The 8464-nt window shown below is 51.7% G+C and overlaps 1 protein-coding gene across 2 annotated transcripts in view; it reads right to left on the bottom strand.

Annotated features, from left to right (window-relative positions):
• The window catches only part of DUSP26 (dual specificity phosphatase 26 (putative)), an 18280-nt gene extending 17173 nt beyond the window's left edge, over positions 1–1107 (bottom strand). For both annotated transcript variants that reach the window (XM_015419012.1, XM_015419013.1), the window contains exon 1: positions 992–1107. The gene's annotated coding sequence lies outside the window, so the exon portion shown is untranslated. The remainder of the gene's footprint in view (positions 1–991) is intronic.
• Positions 1108–8464: the final 7357 nt, after the last annotated feature.

Here is an 8464-nt window from a genome sequence, read left to right as displayed (position 1 = left end):
ATGTCTATCGATGGTTCTTTTAGCATAACAAGAGTTAAGTTCTAGGTGGGGCCTTGCATGCAATTCACCTGCTGAATCCCTAGAAGATCCAACCTGGTCAGAATACCTGCAAGAGGTCTTTTAATCCTGTATGGTCTTGCACACAGTGAATTCCTTTTTTCATGTCCTCGGTACAACACTAGCAGATAAAACAGGACGGATTGTTCCCTGTCTGCTCTTTTTCCTGCTTACTCCCCCTCAATTCCTGAGCAAAAAGGGAAGGTGTATTCCACCCTGTGCATCTTTCTAGCGGCTGTTAATCTTTCACAAATTATTTCCTATGTACAACCTGTTTTACAGTCCTTATCCATCCTCGTAGCAGCCTGCAGGGAGTTACAATTCTTCCCATTTTATAGCTGGGGAAAATGAGACTGGATTCCAAACAAAGGTGTCTTACCCAAACTATTCAGTGAGCCTGGAAACAAGGTGGGGGTTCAATCACTTTCCTTTAGACTTAGTCCAAACGTCTATTGGCTGTATCCTGCCGGCTCTTGGCCCAACAGATAATTCCACAATAAGGAGCCCTCTGACAGGTTGCAGAGGGAAAGATGTTCCATTCAGTTCTGTGTGGCTGCGATGGACAGGAATAAGAAACCTTTCTTCTCAATCAGGGGCATTTCCTTCCAATGGGACATGCAGAAACCCCACCCAGAAGCACTCCCTTTCCCCCAGTCCTTTCCCAACACTGCTGGGATCAAGTTAGCAGACAGTCCATGCTGCCGTCGCTTTCCAGGTTGCAAAATATCAGACACCCCCCCCCCAAGCACCGATCCTGCCAGAGTTCTACCACAGACACCTGACATGCCGAGAACACAATCAAGGACTGGCAGCTACTTCTCCTGGCTGTTTCAGAGGGAAGACACAGGCACACTTCTGCCCAAGTCTCAGCCCACACACTCTGTGGACAGACACAGAGAGGCAGCAACCAAAAGAGCCAGCCCAATTACTGTACCTTTGTCAAAGCTGTGATTTCTCAGCTGGAAGGAAGGGAGGCTGGTAGTGAGATCTAGGCGGCCATCTCTCTCGCTCTCCCTCTCTTTCTCCCTGCTGCTGTTGCTGCTGACGCTGTTGCTGCTGGAGGGGGGGGGGAGACACACGGGCTGCTCTCTCAACATCTATTTTAAGCCTTGGCATGTCCATGGGCAGATCTGTTTCTATCAGTAAAGGAACCAGAGAGAGACAGCCAGTCAGGTATTGTCGTGTGTAAACGCATGGCACACAAATGTACCATGCACACTGTACCGTGCACAACATGAAGAAAACATGTGTTAGTGTACACATGGGTTACAGGGCAAAATCCCCAAATCCCTCCTGCATATATATTCATTCATGCTAGGGTTGCCAGGTCTGGGTTGGAAAATACCTGGAGACTTTGGGGGTGGATCCAGGAGTGGGTGGGGTTTGGGGAGGGGCCTCAGCATGGTACAATGCCATAGAGTCCACCCTTCAAAGCAGCCATTTTCTCCAGGGGAGCTGATCTCTGTCAGCTGGAGATCAGTTGTAAAACCGGGAGATCCCCAGGCCCCACCTGGAGGCTGGCAACCCTAGCGGGTATGGCTAGTTTGTGGTCCAGAGGTCAAACCTGGTCTGAAAGGGAATTTTTAGCTAGCCCTCAGCTGTTGTATTAATCCAAAGGTGATTTTTTGGGGGGCTCACAGGTTTTTTTTAAATGAGAAAAAGTAAAGACAATGGCTTTAAAAAAATCTCTGTGTGTGTGTGGGTGTGTGACAGAAGGAGCTCTCACATTTAAATGTGGCATTTTTTCTTGGTTCTCCATGTTACAATCCCGTAAACAGTACTCTTGGAGAAACAAAGGGAGACCATGTGTATTTCATACAGTGTTTTCCTTTTGCTGTCTCATGCCACAATGGAAAGGTCAGAGTACTGCAAATCTGTCTCTTGAGGGAACTTTCTCAGAAGCGTATTATTATGTGCAGCCCAATGCTCTCAGCTGTGGGAGGTTGCAGGGACTGGTGCTTATCTGTGTTGGTTCCCTTTGGAGGAGAGACCCATGGCATTTCTGTTGTATCTTCTTTGTTTTCAAATATGCAGGAAGAGTAGATGGGGATGTTGTAATAATTCTGGACTCTGCTAGGCCATAAGCAGGCAGAGCCACCAACCAATATAACAAGTGAAAAGCCCAAATGTGCCAAGTCTTTTTTCCTTAAGGGATTATGTTAAAATAACTATACAATAATAAAACATCATACATTCACAGCTCCCCACATTATAACAAAGGTAAAGAAGCACTCCGACTGGGGGCAGGGTCAACGACACAACGATGGCAGATGTCTTTCCCAGCTCTCTGGGGAGGCGTACCGCACAGCAGCGAGGGGGAGAGGTGCAGCTGACTCTGCGCTTCCATGGGAGTTCAGAGAGAACTTCCAAGCCATAGGGCTTTGAGGGTGAGCATCTTTTCCTGCTAACGGCAGGGGAATGGAGTCTCCCCGCCGCCCTGACGGTTCCCTCGCGCTGACTGCATCCTCTTAGCGAGGCCACAAGCTGTGTCGATCCAATCAAGAATTTAGAGAGTTTTAGTATAGAGGTAAAGGCGGAAGGACTTTGCAAATTGCCTTTATGAAATGAGCTGGAGGAGATGCTCGGGAAATCTTCTCATAACAAGTAACAATCTAACATATAAGCTTAGAAAGACAGGTTCTCACAAAGTATATTGTTTATTAACCGCCTTTTCTTTTACTAACAGCATTTTAACAGGGAATGATCTCCTAACCTTGGGTTTTTAGCTTAGTGTGGGTTTTCTTTTCATTCTCCCTAAAATTGTAGTCCCCCTATCCCCATTTTTTCTTGGTAGTTTATGTAGTATTATAAAAAAATAAATAAAAAAATCCATTCCGGGGGCTTAAAAAAAAAAGAAACACTCCCACTGGACAAAAGATTTGCTTCTCCACTGTGCTGCCCCAGTCAGCATTATCTGTAGTTTAGTAAAACTGTGCTGTATCTTTAAGACTGGTTGCTCCTGGGAATTGTAGTTTGCAGTTAGGGGTCCCAGAAGCTTCCCTCTGACTGGCTCATTAAGAGCAATTTCCTGACTTTATGGATCTTTTCCATTTCTTTGTTCATCAACCCTTACGGCAAGGAGAGGGGAAGCCCATCTCTTTCTCACCGCGGCTATTGAACTAACCTAGATCACAAGATGTAACTTCCCACCCAGCTATTGTGAGTAAATGATCTTCTAATGCGTGTGAAGTTGAATAAAGATGATTTAAGCTTTCCTCAGTAGTCATGCCGTTGACTCACACCTAGAAAGTGCTGGCTAGCACAGCTTGCACTGGACAGGACATCCACACCAGATCCCCAGACAGATCTTGCATCTCCAAGGTGCTTCAGTCAACCATCAGTGTCTGTCTGCTTCTCTGTATCTCCTTGCAGCATCAAAAGACTACATGGTGCTTTCACACATGCTAAATAGCGTTGTTTCAATCCACTTCAGCGACTGTTTGCAAATGGATTTTGTCATTTCACATAGTAAAATCCAGTTGCAGAGTGCACTGAAAGTGGATTGAGAGTGTGTTATTTAGCGTGTGTGAAAGTGCCACAGAAACACACACTAGGCCCTCCTCTTCAGCTGGGGCGGTGGTGGTCATCTCTTCCAAGCTCTGAAGTGCACATCACAAAGGCAATTTCCTGACACTCAAGGACCATTAAGGAGGCATATGAAATTATCAAAACACATTACCATTGCACACCAAATAAACTGAGCCACAAGTGATCAGAGGATGAGACTAGTGTTGCCAGGCCCCCGGTCTGGGTGGGTTTCCCTCCACTTTTGTTGGTCCCTTTTTGCCATTGGCCAGTTGGCTGGTGGGGGGAAACCCCACCCAAGAATGCCCCCAAACACGATGCAATGACATCACCCAGAAGTGGTACTACCTAACTGCTTCCGGCCCTTGTGGTCCATCTGTGAGAGTTGGAAGGTGTAGGTAAGGGGCCTGTCACTGGAAGCTACACCTCAGCTGGATGTTTATGACCGCAGAACATGAACAAAGGCTTTGTAAAGCAGGGTAGTAGGGTTGCCAACTCTGGGTTGAGAAATACCAGGAGGTATGTGAAGTGGAGCCTGAGGAGCGCAGCATTTGGGGATGGGATAGACCTCAATGGGGTATAATGCCATAGAGTCTGTTATGTCCAGATCAGGGGTCTGCGGCCTCAGTCCTTAGCTTGGTTCTCTTGTTGTGAAGTACAATAAACGCATCTAGTTAGCATGTTGTAGTCCGAGTCGCCATGTGTGAACCCAGTACTTTACAGTGGCAATGAAAGTGGGAGCCTGACTCTTCATCCAGCACTGCACCGAGCATCGATCCAGTGGAAGCTGCTGCACCCTGCATCGCTCCCGAGCAGCACCGCAACGTGCACAGCACTCCTGGACACTGCTCCCCACTTTGCCAAGGAGTCATGGCAGCCGCTCCGGGACACCTCGAGGTCTTCGACCCCACACACCCCGAGTTCTGGGACTTGTGGGTAGACCAGTTAACCTGCTATCTCACCTACCTTGAGGTCACCGACGCCAGCAAGAAGCTCATGTGAGGTGGCCACCATTCAGCTAGCAAAAAACCTCCTGGCTCCCAAGGCGCTCCTAGAAAATACGTACGAGGAGATTGTTGCGGTCTTACCAAGCACTACATGCCCAAGCCCACAACTATGGCTAAATGCATGGACTTCCAAGCGCGCCTCCAGAAGCCCAGTGAGACAGCCGCCACCTTCATGGCTGCCCTTCGCCAGCATGCGATGGATTGCAGGTTCACGAAGGTGGAGGAGAACATCTTGACCCAGTTCATCTGGGGTATGGGAGACACAAACTCCGCCGCAAGCTGGTACGCACTGCCGACCTCAACATTGATGATGCTCTACAGCTCGCCACTGCCTATGAAGCCTCCCACCATGACCGTCCACCATCGGCATCACACCTCGTGTCTCCCGAAGCAGCGTCCAACAACTCAGACAAAGAGGACGTCCAGCTCGTCCGCCCCTCCAGCTGCAGGAGCCTCATGGGCTCACCCGAGTGACTGGGCACCCTGGCACGTCCGCCGGCCAAGCACTGTGTGCCAGCTGTGGAGATGCTGATGAGCGCAGATCGTGCCGTTTTCGTGACGCTACATGCCACGCGTGCAGAAAGCAGGGATACTTAGCCCACGTATGCAGGTCTAAAGGAGCTCAGACCCCGAACTCTCAGCTGCAACCATGCCACTGGGCCGCAATGCACTATGAGGCCACCATGGACACAGAGGAAGTCTACCTTCTTACGAGCCAACCTTCACTCCAGGTATTACATCTCCCAGCCAGACGGCAGCTACTAAAATACAGGTCCAGGTTCGGATAGAGGGGTCCCCCAGCTCCATGGAGTTAGACTCCAGATCTGCAGCATCCATCATTTCGGTGGAAATGCTGAAAAGACTTTGTCCGAAAGGGGCCCCCCGCCTGCGACCCTCACCCTTTAACCTGGTGGACTTTCAAAGGAACCCAGTCCTTATACGGGGCGTGGGGGCCTTCCGGGTACAGTACCGAGGGTTCGATGGCTACCTGGACTTAATAGTAGTCGAAGGGAACCTGGTCAGCCTCCTGGGTCAGGCTTGGTTCGCTCCGCTGGGAATCACAACCGGAGGGATCAAACAATGCACCCCAAAAGACTTTAGCAAGGTTTGCGGAAAATTCCTCATGGTGTTTGATGGGGCTTTGGGATGTTACAAGGGGCCCCTGATTTCACTACAACTTGACCCCAAGGTGGCCCCCATCCGCATGCAGTTTCGACGTGCCCTGCAGCCTAAAATTGATGCGGAACTGGACCGCTTGGTGGTGCAAGAGGTTCTGGAACCGGTCTCACATGTGTCGTGGGAGACCCCCATTGCCACCCCCGTGAAGCCCAATGGTGATGTCTGCATCTGCAAGGACACCTTGAACAGGGCTCTACAGGACCATTCCTACCTGGTCCCAGTTGTGAGTCACGTGTGTTGGCCACCTTAGCAGGGGCCAAAATCTTTGGCAAGTTGGACCTCGCACAAGTGTACCAACAACTGCCAGTGGACGATGCCACAGCCACCGCCCAGACCATAGTCACTCAAAGGGGGGTGTTCAAGGTGAAGTGCTTACAATTCGGGGTGAGTGTGGCTCCAGGGATCTTCCAGCATCTCATGGACTCTCTTTTAAAAGGGATCACTGGAGTGACGCCATTTTTTGATGACCTCCTCATTGTCATGGGCTACCCTGGACGACTTCGCCACCCGTCTCTGTGCAGTCCTCCGCCGCTTCAACGAGGCTGGCCTGAAGGTGAAGTGGGAGAAATGCCTGCTTGGGGTCCCCAAAGTGGATTTCTTAGGGTTCCAGGTGGATGCGTCAGGCCTCCATCCGACGAGGGACAAAGTCAAGGTCATCATGGAGGCTCTGCTGCCCAAGTCGAATGCGGAACTTCAGGCGTTCTTCGGGCTCCTGAACTTTTATCATGCCTTCCTGCCCCACAAGGCGGCAGTGGTGGAGCCGCTGCACAGACTCTTGGACAAGTCGGCACCATGGTCCTGGGGCCCCCAGGAGTCCATGGCGTTCCGGGGGGTCAAGGCACTCCTGATTTCTAATGAGGTACTAGCGCATTTCGACAAGTCTCTGCCAGTGATTCTTGCCTGCGACGCCTCCTCTTACAGCGTGGGCGCAGTTTTGGGCCACCTGATGCCTGACTGCCACGAGGTCCCGGTGGCCTACTACTCCCAGACCTTGTCGGCTACCAAATGGAATTACACCCAGATCAACCAGGAGGGCCTGGTGATAGTAGAGGGGGTTGAAAAATGTCATGACTTTTTGTATGGCTGGCCCTTCACTATCGTGATGGACCACAGGTTTCTTCTCGGACTCTTTGCGGCCGACAAGCAGACCCCCCCAGGTGCTTTCCCTCTGGGTCCTCTGCTATGAAGGTGAAGTGGGAAAAATGCCTGCTTGGGGTACCTGAAGTGGATTTCTTAGGGTTCCAGGTGGATGCGTCAGGCCTCCATCCGACGAGGGACAAAGTCAAGGTAATCATGGAGGCCCTGCTGCCCAAGTCCAAGGCGGACCTTCAGGCGTTCTTCAGGCTCCTGAACTTTTATCACGCCTTCCTGCCCCACAAGGCGGCAGTGGTGGAGCCGCTGCACAGACTCTTGGACAAATCGGTACCATGGTGCTGGGCCCCCCGGGAGTCCATGGCGTTCCGGGGGGTCAAGGCACTCCTGATTTCTAATGGGGTACTGCCGCATTTTGACAAGCCTCTGCCAGTGATTCTTGCCTGCGACGTCTTTCCATACAGCGTGGGCGCAGTTTCGGGCCACCTACTCCCTGACGGCCGCGAGGTCCCGGTGGCCTACTACTCCCAGACCTTGTCGGCTGCCAAATAGAATTACGCCCAGATCAACCAGGAGGGCCTGGCGATAGTAGAAGGGTTTGAAAAATTTCATGACCTTTTGTACGGCTGGCCCTTCACTATTGTGACGGACCACAGGCTTCTTTTCGGACTCTTTGCGGACGACAAGCAGACCCCCCCCCCCCGGGCCTTTGAAAGCCTTGGTGAAAGGGTGTCTAATTTTTCTATCAAAAAGGGACCTTGGGTGAGGGAATCAAATCCTCCCTCCCAGTGCACCTCCTCATGCTCCATCATTTCACTTCTACTATTTAACCCAGGTGCGGGAGGGACACATTCCTGGGACAACAGAGCACAGGGAACCAAGATAAGAAAGGAGGCAAGTTCAACTCTCCTCACTTGCAGGCCTCTTTTGGTGTAAATTGCAAGGGTTGTATAAGCACCTCCAACCAGTGGGTGGTGCTGTTGCGCATCTGGAGGTTTGGGTTGGTTCTATATTGTTTCTAGTTGTGGCTTTGTGTTCTCCGGAAGTAAAGGTAAAGGTGAGGGGATAGGGTGGTCATCCACAATGCCCTGAGACAACGCATCCTCACCGTACTCCACAAAGCCCACCCGGGAATAGTCCGGATGAAGGCCCTGGTCTCCTATGAAGTGTCTACGGAGGATGGCCAGCTCCTCAAGAAACATGTGGACCAGCTATGGCGGCGACCACCCCCGGCAGAGGAGGAGGTCCCCCCCCGGCCCATCGGGCCTGAGAGCTACGCACCAGAGGCAAGCGTCAGTGAGAGTCCACCAGCCTTGGTCGAGGCACCAATGGCTGTGGCACCACCCATGCCACCGGGGCCAGAAGAGCCACCGCAGCAGCAAAGTGTCCTGGCTGACCGCCCGGAGCCAGTCACAAGCAACCCCGTCCCGGAGCCCTGGCGTTCCCTGCGAGAGTGCTGGCCGCCAGCCTACCTACAGGACTATGTGACACAGGTTGGCTTGGAACTTTGGGGGGAGGGGTGTTGTGTCCGCGGACCGCCACTAGGGGTCTGCGGCCTCAGTCCTTAGCTTGGTTCCAAACACAATAGGGACCAAGGATCCTAG

Source organism: Gekko japonicus, unplaced genomic scaffold (assembly GCF_001447785.1).
Source record: "Gekko japonicus isolate JY-2015 unplaced genomic scaffold, Gekko_japonicus_V1.1 scaffold3672, whole genome shotgun sequence".
NCBI lineage: Eukaryota > Metazoa > Chordata > Lepidosauria > Squamata > Gekkonidae > Gekko > Gekko japonicus.
Note: the sequence above shows the minus strand (reverse complement) of the source record. Positions and strands in the feature narration are given on the sequence as shown.